Genomic DNA, 6,000 nt, shown 5'->3' on the forward strand with positions numbered 1-6,000 from the left:
ACCTGAGCTCCTGCCGAGTAAGCAAACAGAGCAACATCTCCAGGGCGCGATAGCACAAACACACACACATACACGCGCTCACAGACTTACAATTACTCTTACTCACACTCGCAAGTTGCATAGACTTATGCAGTTACACAGACACTAAACCTATGTTTGGAGTACCATACTAATAATACTGTTACAGTATATGTACAGTATAGTATGCTAATGTGTAGAGTACTTGGAAGACAAATTCGAAATGTTGACATTTTTTTTAACTTTACACATGGAAAAGTGCTATGGAATGGCACTCAGTGTCGGACTTCATTGTGGGCATTGAAAGAGATTAACAAGTTAATGACTTTAAAGCAAATACATTGTTTCAATGAGTTAAAATTTATTTGATCAGATATACAGTAAAGATGTTAATACTGTGAAATATTATTATAATTTAAAAATGTCTGTTTTCTATCATATTATATTACAGAATTATAAAATGTAATTTATTCCTGTGATGCACAGCTAAATTTTAAGCATCTTTATTCCATCAAGTGTCACATGATTGTTTTGAAATCATTCTAATATGCTGATTTGCTGCTCAAGAAACATTTATTCTTAATAACAATGAAAACAGTTTTGCTGCTTAATATTTTTCTAAAAACAATATTTCACTTTTTTAAGGATTCTATGATTAATCGAAAGTTTAAAAGAGCATTTATTTGAGACCGAAATCTTTTGTTAAATTATAAGTCTTTACTGTCACTTTTGATCAATTAAATGCATCTTTGCAAAACAAAAATATACATTTTTTAAAAAAGTACATCTTAATGAAGTTTTCTAGACTAGAATTTTTTACCTAAATGTACCGCAAGAAATAACCATGATACATTTTTCTTCAGGATACTTTGATAAATATATAGCTCAAAAGAACAGCTTAATTTAGTATTCATTTCTTCTTCTTCTTTTTTTTAAAAATGGTAATGTATAATTGTATTAAAAATACAAACAATTCCAAAGCCACTTCACTGAATTATACATAAATGTATAATGTCATGTGACACTATTGTGACATGTGACACTTTTTTTTCCACTTTTAACAAGTATACAGTATATAGTGTTCTGTAAGTAGTAAGCTATATTCTATGCTGAACATTTCCACACTTTTTGTATAATGCACACATCACATATGTTCTGGCCTGTTTCCATCGTATCAGCTCATGGGACCTGAATTGGCATCACTGTCAAACACATAAGCACACACATTTACACACACTTTAACTCACATAGAAACGCACACAAATCACATCACATACATCTCGGGCTCCTTCCTCCCCATCAGCTCAGGGGACCTGACTCGGCACCCAGTATCACTGTCAAACACACACAAGCATGCACACATACACACACACAAACATCTGCAGCAGAGCTCAGCAGCGATTCAGCTACACGGCACAGTCCAGAACGTTAAACTGCTTATACAGGAGATCCAGTGCAATTCTGTTTAGGGTCCAGAGGCAGAAGTGAAAGGGGCCATTCATCAAGTCTTCTTTTAGCCTCTTGCTGATGTCTAGAAACTGCAAATGAGACATACAAAAAGGTAAGAATGTATCTAAGTGCTGCAGGACACTGATTTGGTTCCAACAATCTGCGTGTCTCTATAAATGTACAGCAAGGCCTGAGTAAGGGTTTTGAGTAGGTCGCAAAAGTGCTGAATGATCCAATGTGGAACTCAAACAAAAGGTGAGGAGAAGTTGAATGTCACCCAATTATTGATTGACGGAAGACAACGAGACATTGGTGGCCTAAGTGTTCACTGTATCAGTTGATTGGATATGTGCTAACCCATCATACTTGAACAATGTTCATGTCATGCTTTAGTTTCAGGAACGACACATCCACGGATCGTTCATGGACCGCCTGATGCATGTTGCACACAACAATGGCTGGCTATCACACTTTGTGAGAGTTTGTGCCCAGGTTTTTAACATGACATCTTATATTTACAAAGGTATGTAACAGGCTCTTAGCTAACAGGGAATGCTCTCTGAACTTTGGCTAATGTTCTGAAAAGATTCTCTCAAAATTATGAACAAATTATCTTCCAGTAACATTAATAGAATGTTTTTTCAATATTGCAAGGTATTTTAGAATGTTCTCAAAATGATAATAACATAAAAACATTATTTATATATCTCTCATGCAGCTTTTTTTTATTGAAACACTTTAGTTAGACCATGATTTTGTTAAACAATTTTGTTAATGCTTATATTTGTGTCTTATGTTCAGAAAAACAAAAAAGTAAGATTCCCAATATGTTTGCAAAATAATGGAATAGAATCTTCCCTTAACACTCTCATAACCAATGTTTTTTTTTTTATAACTCAGTGGGAATCTTAATGGGACTAGTTTATTTAAAAAATAATTTTAAGAGAATAGAGAAAAATTATATTTGAAATAAATGCTGTTCTTGTGTGTGTGTGTGTGTGTGTGTGTGTTGGCATACAATTTATATTATATATAAAAAATATATTATTTAAAAAACAATATATCACAGTTTCCACAAAAAAAAAAAAAAAAAAAAAAATAATAATTTTTAATGTTTCACAATATTTCGTTTTTTTCTTTACTGTATTTTTGATTAAATAAAAGTAGCCTTGTTAATTTTAAGAGGCTTCTATCAAGAAATCTTTACTGGTCCTAAACAGTAGTGTGTTGTTTTGCATATCTCCAGCTGATACTAGCAACACTTTTGGAACTTTGCATCTCTGAAGTGGCGTGTTTAAAAGAGTTTTATTTTGGCTCTAATCTTAGTCTAAAATGACAAAACCTTTCAAAACTGTTTTGACTCTTCATGTCTGTTTGGGTAGTTCTGGGACAGATTAAGCTGCAACAATTTACAAAAATCTCTGTGTGCAAAACTGCATTACTGAAACTATGGGGAAACATAATATTGTCAAAATTACAGTCAATATTATTAAGAATATTTCCTATTTGTTGCCCACTGCATTTGAAGGACCGCACAGGTCTGTATACACAGAGTACTAGAGAACTAATCCTTCTGCCGGCGCTCATTTTGTTACATAATACCAGAATTGATTCAGTAGTCTTGTTCTCCTTCATAATGTGCATATGGCTCGAAAAAAGTGCCATTCATTGTATAGCTGAGGTTCCCAATTCTTGTTGTTGTTTTCAATATATGTGCTTTAAAACAACAAATGACTTTTGTTTGCTGCACAATAACCACACCTGGGAAAAACAGTCATGAATCAAATTTCGTCTAAGCTGATTCAAACACACTTGGCAGTTTTTATGTCAACTAAAGTAGTTATTGAGAATTCATTTGAGCTTGTCTATGCATATGGTAATGGCATATAGAGGACTGTGAGGGGCAATTAGTGCAGTGTCATATTCCATGTAAGAGCAGAATCCCTCTTTCTACATCCCAAGTTTCCTGCACCGGAAGGCTGACTGTAAATCATTCTTGACGTACTTGCCAACTTAAGCAGAACCGGTGCCAGCAGGCGAGGGTTCGCCAGATTAACAGAATGAACGGCCAGCCATGAATTTGAGACGGGAGACAGAAAGAGATAAAAACGAGAAAGAATGTAACCGTAAGTCTACTGCAATCGTGCCAGACAGAAACAGTAAATGAGGGAAACTCCTACAGTCAAAAGTGAATGTTTTTGATGAAAATCATAATGGATAGGGTTGGTGAACTGATGTTTTGTGAGTGTTAGTATTTTGATGTTTTTCCTGTCTTGAGATGGTATGTAAAGGATTTTCATTAAAATTATAATTATTATATATAATATAATATAATATGAATATACATAATCTATTATATGAGCACACATCACATATATATTCAGTCATAAGCAATAAAAAATATTAGTATGTTACAATTATGTTTGTATATGTATAATGTTCTTATGATAAACCACTCTAGACAATAGTACAGTTTACTATTTCAGTCAAATACAATAAAATATTAATTAAATATATCAATTCAAATAGGATTTTGACTTTTTTCTTTTTAATTGACTTTTTACATTTTTGTAAAATTTCAAAATATTCCTGTTTTTACAGTATTTTTAAACCAACTAATGCATTTTTGGTGAGTATAAGAGACTTCTTATTTATATATGCAGGCCTATTTTTCTGTTTAAAATGAGAAAATTATTTTATTTTATTTGTATTCTGATACTGTGCGCCCCCTCTTTTACTTTTTAATTGCCTTAAGTAACGAGGAGCCGGCTACAGTTGCTTCGTTTGCATTGCTGCATCACACCCATTAAAGGATTGAGCAGCGGGTTCCCGATGAGGCCAGAAATGATCCGCTCGCCCAGAGGGATCGAGCCTATAAAGGGTTCTGGATGTTGTCCAGAGCATCACTCAGACAGTATAAATTAGTAAAAGCCCCTATAAATAGAGACAGAGAATGTTTTCATATAGAGGTTGTGGGACTGTCCTTCTAATTTATTTGAGAGACACTCGTCCTGTTATAGTAGTGTCACTCCCTCAGCTAAAGATTTCCTAATAAAACAGACCATATCCACCTAGGATTTCCACCTATTTTGGAAGCGATCTCTCCGTACCTGCCAGTTTTGGAAGCAGCCTGTTAGCGCAGCCACCCGTCTTAATTAGTTCCGCAACAGTTCTCACAGGTGCGCGCCAGCTCTCCAGAGTCGTTTACACTTGTATCAGTCTCACACTGTGGAGCCATCTGGCCAGCCTATTGTACAGCAGCAGAGTCGCCCCACAACACCGCTGATGTTTGCATTGGTTAAGCAGAAGTAATCTGGCATGCAAAAAAGAGTATTAGAATCAAGGTTTAAACTGAGTTACATCTGAAACTAATGGGGCCTGAAGGTAGCAGTGCCCCTCCTGTTTGATTATTTATAGCTGGAAAGCTTGGGCTGATATTTTTAGGGCACATTTCCCAGAACAAGCTGTTTCACACCAACTTGCATGTATTGCAGTATTCTTTCTGACTTTTTTCTCCATCTATAAACTTTTGAAATTTATATCGGTGTACTCATTCAGTCTTTGGATTCACTGTGTGCTCAAGGATTGATTAAAAATGTTGGTGTCACAGTGTCTGGGTTGTTGTTCCCCGGGGTTCCACTAGATGTCCTCCTTCTCACGGTGTCTGTCCCAGATCACTTCCTGTTCCCTTTTATGGTCACCTTCCTCCTTGTTACGTGTTTGATTGTTCACCCCACCTGTCTCCTGTTTCCCAATTATCCTTCTGTGTATAAATACCCAGTCTGTCTTAGTCTATGTTACGGAGTCCTTGTCTGATGTCATTGTGTTTCAGGTCCATCAGTCTTGCTTTGTCTTACCCTATGTGTCTCATTCTCTCGTTCCACCAGACTTCCTCTACCTTTCCGTTCTTCCGAGTTCCCCGTTTCATCCGGTTCCCTTTTTGTTTGATTTGTCTCTCATGACTGTTTATTTTGTATTTACCCCTCTGTTTAAATAAAACCCTTACCTGCATTTGGATCTACCCTCTCTTTGTGTTTTTCCCCAATACCTATCGTGACAGAAGGACTCCGTCATGCCTAGATCCAGCGGTGTGGGATTTCGAATCGGTTCCCCAGCCACCATGGAGGAACGGAGGGGGAGATACCAGAACTTAATCACCCTTCATCAAGAGGGAAGTAAGGTGGGTGGCCTGGCGCAATTGTTTTGGACTATGGCAGTCGGGCTAGGTTACAATGATGCAGCACTAAAGGATTTATTTAATAATTGCCTGGATGATCCTTTACCTTCATGGGAGATGAAGGGGTTAGAGATACTGGACTTTTGGGGGTTTACCAATTACCTGCACCATCGTGCCCAGTGGGATGCAACAACCACACCAGAGTGTCCAGACAAGGCTGCCAGCTCAGCCCCACAGCACAAGATGGGCGCCAGCCCAACCCCACAGCACAGGATGGCCGCCAACCCAGCCCCACAACCCAAGATGGCCACCAGCCCAGCCCCACAGCCCAAGATGGCCGCCAACCTAGCGTCACA

Source organism: Carassius auratus, chromosome 6 (assembly GCF_003368295.1).
Source record: "Carassius auratus strain Wakin chromosome 6, ASM336829v1, whole genome shotgun sequence".
In the NCBI taxonomy this organism is placed as follows: domain Eukaryota; kingdom Metazoa; phylum Chordata; class Actinopteri; order Cypriniformes; family Cyprinidae; genus Carassius; species Carassius auratus.